Here is a 10,050-nt window from a genome sequence, read left to right on the forward strand (position 1 = left end):
TTTAAGAAGAATGAGCTACCTCTACACTGACATGGAAAGAGCTACAAGAGATATATCTTGATTGATAAACAGAACGGTAAGATGAGCTCATTCATGCAATAATCAAACACTCTAAATTTGTGTATGTTTAAGTAGAGAGTTGTACACACGTGCATGTGTGTGTAAGTGGGAAAATGTCTGGAAAGTCATGAAGGTTAGAGTAGGGGTGTGGGTAAATTCAGCTGTGAAGAGGGAATTTCAATTTTTATTGTATACAACGCTATGTGGTTTGTGTTTCATAAGGATGTATACGGGGGCTCCTGGGTGGCTCGGTCAGTTGAGCGTCAGACTTCAGCTCAGGTCATGATCTCACGGTTCCTGGGTTCAAGCCCTGCATCGGGCTCTGCGCTGAGAGCTCAGAGCCTGGAGCCTGCTTCAGATTCTCTGTCTCATTCTCTCTGCCCCTTTTCCCTCTCTCTCTCTCACTCAAAAACGAATAAACATTAAAAAGAAAAATAAAAAGATGCATAGGGATAGTGCCTGGGTACTTTTAAAAAATCAAAATCATTTAATGGTGGTGGTTTTAAATCTATGCCCACAAATTCCAGAATATTCTTCCATTTTCAAGGTAAAATGTAATTTCCCTCCTCAGGATACCAGATGTTCCAGGTTAACTTGTGATTTCCTCATCTACCTGGACTCAGCTGTTTCTCCAAGAAATCTGTTCAATGAACACTGGGAGAGTCTGCTGCCCCCAGACTGGTCATTGTTCCTTGGTTTTTCTGCAAGGAAAGTTAGAAACACATTATTGCTTTTGTTTTCAAAAGAAAACAGATTATGAATTCACAGCATACAAAAAAGGTATTTGGATGAAGGTGCTTTCGTGATGGAGATGAATAGGCAGTTCTTTATTCTTTTTTCAATGATATTTTTAAAGTTTAGTTGCTAAGGACATACCATCAAATAATTTTTTCTTGTGGTAATGAATCTTCTATTTTAGTTGGAAAGACAGAAACAATTATCCTCTCTTTTTCTAATATAGTTACTTGTCTCTGAATCATTCAAATTAAATTGAGCTGTTGCATAACCAAAATTAGTATCTTTTTTTGGTCTAGCTAAATATTTTTGAAATAATATTTTTGAGACAGAAAAGCAAAAAGAACAAAAGTATTCCATAATCCTGGCACTTGGAGGATTACTATTAATATTTTTAATAAAAATGACACATTTACATGATAAGTAGTACTTATCAGAGTATTAACTACTTACAGATTAGAAGACTCAATACTGTTAAGATGTCAATTTTCCCCTATTTGTCTGTGTATTCAATCAAAATTAAAATCACTCCAGTTTGCTTTTTTTTACGTATTGTAAAAAGCGGATTCTATAATTTTTATGGAAATGAGAAGGAACCAGAATAGGCAAACAATTTGGAAAAAGAAAAACAAAGTTGGAAGATTTATACCCTCAAATTCAAGGCCTACTGTAAAGCCATAGTAATCAAGACCATGGGATGTTGACATGAGGATAAGTATATAAATCCATAGAAACACATAGGGAGTCCAGAAGTAGATCTAAATATATATGGTCAATTGCTTTCTTTTTTTAAGTTTATTTATTTTGAAAGAGAACACTTGTAAGCAGGGGAGGGGCAGAGAGAGAGAGAGAGAGAGAGAGAGAGAGAGAGAGCGAGCCCCAAGCAGGCTACACACTGTCAGCATACAACCCAATGCTGACTCAATCTCATGAACCACTAGATCATGACCCAACCTAAGATCAAGAGTTGGATGCTTAACCGACTAATCTACCCAGGCATTCCAGTCAATTGAATTTTTAAAAAATTATTTTTATGTCTTTTTTTTTTTGAGAGAGAGATAGTGAGCTAAGGAGGGGCAGAGAGAGAGAGGGAGACACAGAATCTGAAGCAGGCTCCAGGCTCTGAGCTGTCAGCAAAGAACCCAATGCAGGGCTCGAACCCATGGACTTTAAAATTATGACTTGAGCCTGTAATACCCAAGATTTCTTTATCGTCCCCCAAAACCAGAAACCGCCAGGGAGACCGAGTCACCCATGCAAAAGCAAAGGGCTTTATTACAGGTTTAGGCTCGCCGGGGCCTAACCTCGGGCTCACAGACTTTACCGGCGTGGTGCATCCATGCTGAGAGCCCCAAACAAAGGTGGGCAGGGCTTAAGCTTAACTGGCTGAGCCACCCAGGCAATCCTGAGTTATTTTTTTTTTTAATGCTTATTTATTTTTGAGAGCATGAGAGAACATGAACGGGGGAAGGGCACAAAGAGAGAAGGGGACAGAGGATCTGTAGCAGGCTCCATACTGTCAGCAAAGAGCCCAGTGTGGGTCTTGAACTCACGAACCATGAGATCATGACCTGAGCCAAAGTCGGAGGCTTAACCAACTGAGTCGACTGGTGACCCTTATTGCTTTTTGATAAAGGTCCCAGAGTAATCTTTTCAACAAATGTCACTGAAACAAGAAAAAATAGTATGAACAAAGAATGAACCTTGATCCTAACTTCACACCACCTACAAAAATTAACAGTCAATCTAGATCTAAGTATAAAAGCTATAGCTATAAAATACCTAAAAGAAAACATAGCAGTGAAACTTAGCAACCTCAATTGCCAGGTTCAGCAAACTATGGACGACATACCAAATCTGATCCGCCACCCAATTTTTTTTTTTTTTTTTGGTAAATACACTTTAATTGGGACACAACCAGGCTCATTCAATTGTGGACGCCCATCGCTGCTTTCACACCACAAGAGCAGACTTGAGCAGTTGTAACAGAGACCGCAGGGCCCACAATGCCTAAAATATTTACTTTCTGGCCCTTAGAAAAAACTTTTGCACATCTCTGAAGTCAAGCATAGATTTATTATATGACCTAGCAATTCCACTCCCAGGTAGAAAACAAAACAAAACAAAACCATACTCCCTGGAAGACTTGTACACAAATGTTCAGAGCAACTGTATTTGTAACAGATAAAACTAGAAACAACCTGAATACCCACCAGGAGGTAAATGGATATACAAAAGGCAGTTCATCCACATGATAAAATGCTATTCCCCATTAAAACAGATAAAAACACACAGCAACGTGGATGAATCTCAAAAACATGCTGAAGGAAAAATATAAAAGAGGGTATACTGCATAATTCCATTTATATGAAATTCTAGAAGAGGTACAACTAATATATTTCGATTGAAAGCAAATCTGGAGTTTCTTGGGACTGGGTATCAGAGTTCGGGGGTGACTGCAAAAGGGTACAAGGGAATTTGGAGGAAGGAAGTGATCTTGACTGAGGTGGTGGTTCTACTTCTCAGAACTCATTGTAACTCAAAAGGTGTGTGTTTTATGTAATTTTTTAAAAATGCTTATTGACTTATTTTGAGAGAGAGAGAGAGGTGGGAGAGGAAGAGAAAGGAGAGAGAGAAAATCTCAAGCTGGCTCCAGGCTCCGCATGGAGCCCAGTGTGGGGCTCTGTGTCAAGACTAGAAGATCAGGACCTGATTTGAGAGCATCTAAGCTCAACCCACCGAGCCACCCAGGTGCCACCATTTTATGTATTTTTTTATATCTATAAAGTTTTTGTTTTTATTATTTTTTTAATGTTCACTTATTTTTGAGAGAGAGCGTGGGCACCCACACACAAGGGGGGAGGGGCAGAGACAGGGAGACAGGGAATCCAAAGCAGGCTCTGTACTGACTGCAGAGAGCCCAGTGTGTGACTGGAACTCACAAACCGTGAGATCATGACCTGAGCGGAAGTCACTTACATTGCACATGAATCAATCTTTCCATCTTGGCCCAGAGTTTACCTCTGGGCAAGCACTCAGAGGGCTAGTGATTATCCCCTGGTGCAAGGAAAAAAAAAAGTAGAAGAACAGGAGTTAATGTTCTCTGCTACTGGTTGTTTGTGATACAGTTTGCATACCTTGTCCTGGAGATAATGACTATTCCCTGGAAACTCCCCTTCGACCCTGAATCTTGCATTCAAAATGACAAATGTTTTTCTGCATACCAGAATTAGGACCAGTCTCCTTACACTTTGCAGCTTTTTACAATAACCACTCAATTCTGCTTCTGTAATCTCGCTTGCCTACTTACTCATTATAAAAAGCCCTAAGCCCTTGGACTCCGGGCCACACATTTAGAGTTCTGTGTTAACTCTGTGAGGTCCTGGCTGGTGATAAAGACTCCCTTAATTCGGCTTCAGTGGTCTCGGATGGTCTCTGGGTCTCTTGGTGCAACATTTAACCGACTGAGCCACCCATGCATCCCCCATAAAGTGCATTTTAAAAGTAAAAAAAAAAAAAAAGTGAATGACTCAAACTTGAACTCATACAATGGAAACAAATATTAAAGCTAAATCTCGCTGTAGCACAACACTTGCGATAATCTAAGCAGAAACGGACCTCAGGTCTAAAGCCTATTTCTGATGGAAGCATCTTGGAGATTAACCTTTGATCCCTTCCAGTAAATGGTCGGGAATGTGCTAACTGGGTTTGTGCTAGTTATCAGCTAACAAGCCTAAAGTAACAGAAATGTTTTGAGTTGTGCTGCATCAACACACTGAAGATCAAAAACTTAGGAGAAGCAAATGGTAAAAGGCAGATACATAGCATATGTTTTCCCTCTAGGGAGGGCCATAAGGAGAGGGGAAAAGCGAAGCCTTAAAGTGTCCTCATTCTAGTTGGGCCTTATCATCAATAGCCATATCACCACTGAGAAGCCCGGGGAGCTAACACTTGATTATCTTTGCCTGTTTGCATAGTTGTCACCCTGTGAATGTTTCCATAATCTTTGTCCAATCAAAGACACCTTACATTCTGTAACACTATCCATGGGCAACTTTTAATCACATGACTACCCCCAAGTGTGATACCCATGTGTTTTGAATCCCCAAAATAAGACCTTTGACAATAATGGAATAATTTCAGAATGGTCAGGCTGAGTGCATCCTAAACATATACTTTGGTATATAGTGTTTTCATTTTTACTCACGGCATTTTGTGATTTCTACTGTGATTTCTTCTTCAGCCTATTTGTTGTTTAAGGACACGTTGGTTACGTTCCACATGTGTGTTTTCTGGTTTTCCTTCTGTTTCTGATTTCTAGTTTTATTTTATTGTGTTCAGAGGAGATACCTTGTGTGATTTCAATCTTTTTAAATGTTTGTGAGTTTTGTATAGTGGCCAAACATTTGATCTATCCTGGAGAACGGTTCCATGTGCTCTTGAGAATGTTTATTTTGCTGTTTTTGTATCCTTCATTGGTCTGTTAGGTCTGGTTGGTTTATACTGTTGTTCAAGTACTCTATTTCCTTACTCATCTTCTTTCCGTTGTCCTATTCACTGTTGAAAGTGGGGTATTAAACTATCCAAAGAGTGTTGTATAACTGTCTATTTCCACCTCAGTACTGGCCATTTTTGCTTCATGTATTTTTTAGCTCTGTTGTGAGATGTGAATATGTTTATGACTGTTCTATTTCTTTATGGATTGTCCCTCTATGGATATAAATTCCTTCTTTGTCTCTTGCAATGGTTTTGGACTATAAATCTATTTTGTCTGCTATTATTATGGTCACCTCACTTCTCTTTTGGTTACTTTTTGCGTGGAGTATCTATTTATCTATTTTAAACCTACTTATATCTTTAGATCTAAGCTGAGTCATTTATAGACCGCATACAGTAGGACCATGGTTTTTGCTATTGCTTTTTAACCTATTCTGTCAATCTAACTCTACTTTTGAAAAGAGTTTAATCCATTTACATTTATAATAGTTACTGATAAGGAAAATCTTAATGCTCTCAATTTGCTATTTTTTCTTTGTTTTCTTGTTGTTGTTAAATTTTTCCATTACTTCCTTCTTCTGTGTCTACATGACTTTTTTATGGTATGCCATTTTTTATTCCATTCTCATTTCCTTTTCTGTGAAAATTTTAAAAGTTATTTTCTCACTGGATACCCTAAGGGATTACAATTAGGCTCTTTAGCCTTTTACAACCTATTTTATATTTATACCACCTTAACTTCAATAGCATATAGAAACTTTGCTATTAACACAAATTTCATTTTTACACATTGACTTGACTTAAAGTCAACTGATTTGTACCTCCTGTCATTAAATTTAAAAAATATATTCACACCAACATCTAGAATAGTATTTGACCAAACAACTGGGCACACAGCCTTGCCAAGTTAACATATATAACCATCACAATACTCATACTAAATATATACATATTCAAGATAATACTAAGTTGTCTAACTTCTGAGTTGTTTTTCAGAGTTGACAGTGCTGAGAACTATATATAATCCTGACTTCTTGTGTTGTAAAGTACTTTGTGACTGCTAAAAGTCCTCAATACATAAAGTAGTGACAATGTGTGTGCTTTTTTTTTTTTAAGGTTTTTAAAAAAGTAATCTCTGTACCCAACGTAGGGCCTGAACCCACAATCCTGAAATCAAGAGTTGCAGTTTCTCAGGGTGCCTGGATGGTTCACTCAGTTGAATGTCCAATTCTTGATTTCAGCTCAGGTCATGATCTCATGGTTTGTGAGTTCAAGCCCTGAGTCAGGCTCCCTGCTGACAGTGCTGAGCAGGCTTGAGATTCTCTCTGTTTCCCTTTCCCTCTTTCTCCCATCTCAAAATAAATAGATAAACTAAAAAAAGAGTTGCATCATGTTCTACGACTGAACAGCCAGATACCCCAATGTGTATGGGTTTTTTTTAATGTTTATTTTTATTTATTTTGAGAGAGAACAAACAAGGGAGGGGCAGAGAGAGAGAAAGAGGGAGACAGAGAATCCCAAGGAGGCTCTGTGCTCAGCGTGGAGTCCAGCGGTGAGATTAATCTCACAACCGTGAGATCATGACCTGACCTAAAACGAAGAGTCAGGCACTCAACCAACTGAACAACCCAGGTGCCCCCCAATGTTTTCAAGGTTGGAATGTTGATGATAGGTTAGGCAAAAGGCAGAATAAACTGGCTTTTGGCAGTGCCCATTTTGTAACCACATAAGGAGCCCTTCAGAAAAAAATAGTAATCAAGGCGCCTGGGTGGCTCAGTCAGTTAAGCATCTGACTTCAGTTCAGGTCATGATCTTGCAGATCAGGCCCCACGTCAGGCTCTGTGCTGACAGCCAGCTCAGAGCCTGAAGCTTGTCTTCAGATTCTGTGTCTCCCTCTCTCTCTGACCCTCCCCTGCTCGCACTGTCTCTGTCTCTCAAAAATTAAAAAAAAAAAATTTTAACATAAAAAAAGAAAAAATAGTAATCAACATTTATTGAGCACATACTGTGTGTTAAATGCTCTATTAAGCACTTTAAATGGATTTTTAATCCATTTAATGTAATCCATGCAGTAACTCTAAAAGGTTACTATCCAAAAATCTTTTCCTTAGAGGTTACTTTTTTTTGTAGGGAGAAAGAGAATGTATGTCAGGGAGAGGGGCAGAGGGAGAGAGAGAGAGAGAGAGAATTCCAAGGAAGCTCCATTCCACGTTCAGCACGGAGCCCAACGTGGGGGTCGATCCCATGATGCTGTGATCGTGATCTAAACCAAACTCCAGAGTCAGAGGCTTAACCAACTGAGCCACCCAGGCAACTCTAAGATGTTACTTTTCATGATGTTTCTTATATCATAGGTAAGTTCATTTCACGGATGAGGAAACTGAGTCACGGAGAAGTGTATTGGTTAGGGTACAATCATGAAACTAGAAACCACTCCGGATGTTTCTAGCATAATGGTATTTGGCACAGAGAAGTAGGTACCAAAACCCTTTGGAAGGGCTAGAGGAGTCACCGTCACATTAGTTTTCCTTTGGGACGCTGCTTCTGTGATCCAGAGTGTAGGCAACTTGCCGCAGCTAGGAAAGTTCAGAGAAACCACTGTTGATTGTCATAGCTGCCTTGCATCACTGAAGCAGGGACTGGCCGTGAAGAGAGCCAGAACCGAAGTGAGAAAACACAAAATGATAATTTGTCTTTCTTCTACTTTCCAAATCTCAGGACGTGCATCCCACTGGGCCACATGCAAATAAATCTAGAACACTGGCCATAGGGTATCTAGGAAATGTAGTTTCCAGGATTCCAGCCTTGCCTTTGAGATGCTAAGAGGGGTATGGAATGCCGGTATTCATTTTCTGTTGTTGCCGTAACCAATTACTATACACTTGATGGCTTAATACAACAACCATGTATTGTGTCATAGTCTTTTTTTTTTTTAATGTTTCTTATTTATTTTTTGAGAGAGAGAGACAGCACGAACAGGGGACGGTCAAAGAGAGAGGGAGACACAAAATCTGAAGACAGGCTCCAGGCTCTGAGCTAACTGTCAGCACAGAGCCTGATGTGGGGCTTGAACCCACGAACCCTGAGATCATGACCTGAGCTGAAGTCGGACAATTAACCGACTGAGCCCCCCAGACACCCCATGTCATAGTCCTGTAAGTCAGAAGCTCAGTGGGCTCAGCCAGCAGAGCATGGGACTCTTGATCTTGAGGTCATGAATTCAAGCCCCACGCCAGGTGTAGAGCTTACTTTAAAAAAAATAATGGTGCACGACATACTATTTCCCTAAATGGACATGGTATTTCTAAAGGCTACTTAATGTTGACTGAATTAAGTCCATATTCCTTATCTGGCTCCAACTCATTTGTCTCCCAAACCCTCTCTTTTTCTCAGCAACCCTAGGTAGCCCCTTCAGTTATATGAAAAATTGTTTTCCAAAACATGGGGTGCCTGGGTGGCTCAGTCAGTTGAGTGTCCAACTTCAGCTCAGGTCATGATCTCAGTTTGTGAGTTCAAGCCCCATGACAGTCTCTCTGCTGTCAGTGTAGGTCCTGTCTCCTCTCTCTGTTTTCTTGGTCTCTCTCAAAAAAAAAAAAAAAATTTTCCAAAACATAAAACCTTGTGCAAAGGTTGGTGTTATTTTACATTTCTGTCAATTTCCTGTCTGACTTAAGACGGTTGGATTCTCCTGTTTCTGCATTCAACGTGTTGCAATATCACATGACACTTTTCCAGAAGTTTCTGGAAAATTCCATGGAACAGTCTGAGACCAACAGAAAGATCAATACTAATTTTATAATAGAATAGACAACCACCTCCTCCCCCCACCCCGAGCACAAATCCCTGGACTAGATTTTGGACACTAGGTCAGAGTACACCATTCCGTTCATGAATAAGGCTTGTGGAACTTCCGTTCTTGCCTCATTTTCCTCGTAGCCAGTGGCTACTACAAGGCAAGCAGTGGTCCCCTCGAACATGAGGCTTTATCGACAAACTGACAGTTACACTCCCGCACCGAGCACAGGGAGGGCCCTCAGAACTGACTGAACACACAGCAGTCACAAACAGGGCCATCATCTGCCCCATGAAATCTGACGCACCCTAGGGGCCCGGACAATTTAGGAAACAAGAAAACACAAGGGGGCCAGGCCCCCTCTTCTGGGTAGCAAAATTTAATGAGTGGTCCAAAAACTCCTTAATCCACATCAATGAAATTTTAAAGGCAATTATTTTGAAGATTCCAATGGGCTTTTATAAGTTTCAAGAGTCACCTCGGAAAACTACCGCGTCGCACGGGTCACTCGGCGCCACCTCCCGACTAGGGCTCTGGGCCCCGCCACTCGGCCGGCGCTAACGCCGCGGAGCTAGACGCAGCCCGAAGCCGACCTCCACTTCTCAGCCACCGCCCCTCGACCCGCCCACTCCACCCAGGCGCTCCTGATTGGCCGGGTCGCCGCAGGCTCGCGCTGCCATTGGTCCGGGGTCCGGCGGGGGCGTGGGCAGCCGCGGGCCGACTTACCTCCGAAGGCCAGCGCGGGAGAGTTATTGTGCGCGGCGGTTACTGTTCGACGAGCTTCTGTTGAGGAAAGTGGCCGGCGGGGCGCGGCGGTAGGTACGTTGGGGCCGGGCGAGAGTCCCGCGGGAGCGGCGGTTGGTCGGCGGGGTTGCGTGGTGCCCTGCGCCTGACGGCCGGCGCAGAAGCCCGGGGACACCGCGCGAGCAGGGTGGTCGCGGCGGTAGCGGGGCCGAGCGAGAGGC

General features: G+C 41.7%; 1 protein-coding gene and 1 long non-coding RNA gene across 4 annotated transcripts in view; one reads left to right on the plus strand and one right to left on the minus strand.

Moving 5' to 3' along the window:
- Positions 1-524: 524 nt before the first annotated feature.
- Positions 525-9,678, minus strand: LOC115298433. Its single transcript, XR_003911743.1, has 2 exons — positions 9,564-9,678; positions 525-761 (listed from the first exon to the last, which is right to left on the minus strand). It is a non-coding gene; the product is annotated as an uncharacterized LOC115298433 (long non-coding RNA).
- A 150-nt stretch (positions 9,679-9,828) lies between these two features.
- ATF7IP2 (activating transcription factor 7 interacting protein 2) overlaps positions 9,829-10,050 on the plus strand; it is a 43,700-nt gene continuing 43,478 nt past the window's right edge. Inside the window, exon 1 of one of the 3 annotated variants that reach the window (XM_029947208.1) lies at positions 9,829-9,904. The gene's annotated coding sequence lies outside the window, so the exon portion shown is untranslated. The remainder of the gene's footprint in view (positions 9,905-10,050) is intronic. The other 2 variants (XM_029947206.1, XM_029947207.1) reach the window with 2 other exon arrangements.

Source organism: Suricata suricatta, chromosome 8 (assembly GCF_006229205.1).
Source record: "Suricata suricatta isolate VVHF042 chromosome 8, meerkat_22Aug2017_6uvM2_HiC, whole genome shotgun sequence".
Classification (NCBI taxonomy): Eukaryota; Metazoa; Chordata; class Mammalia; order Carnivora; family Herpestidae; genus Suricata; species Suricata suricatta.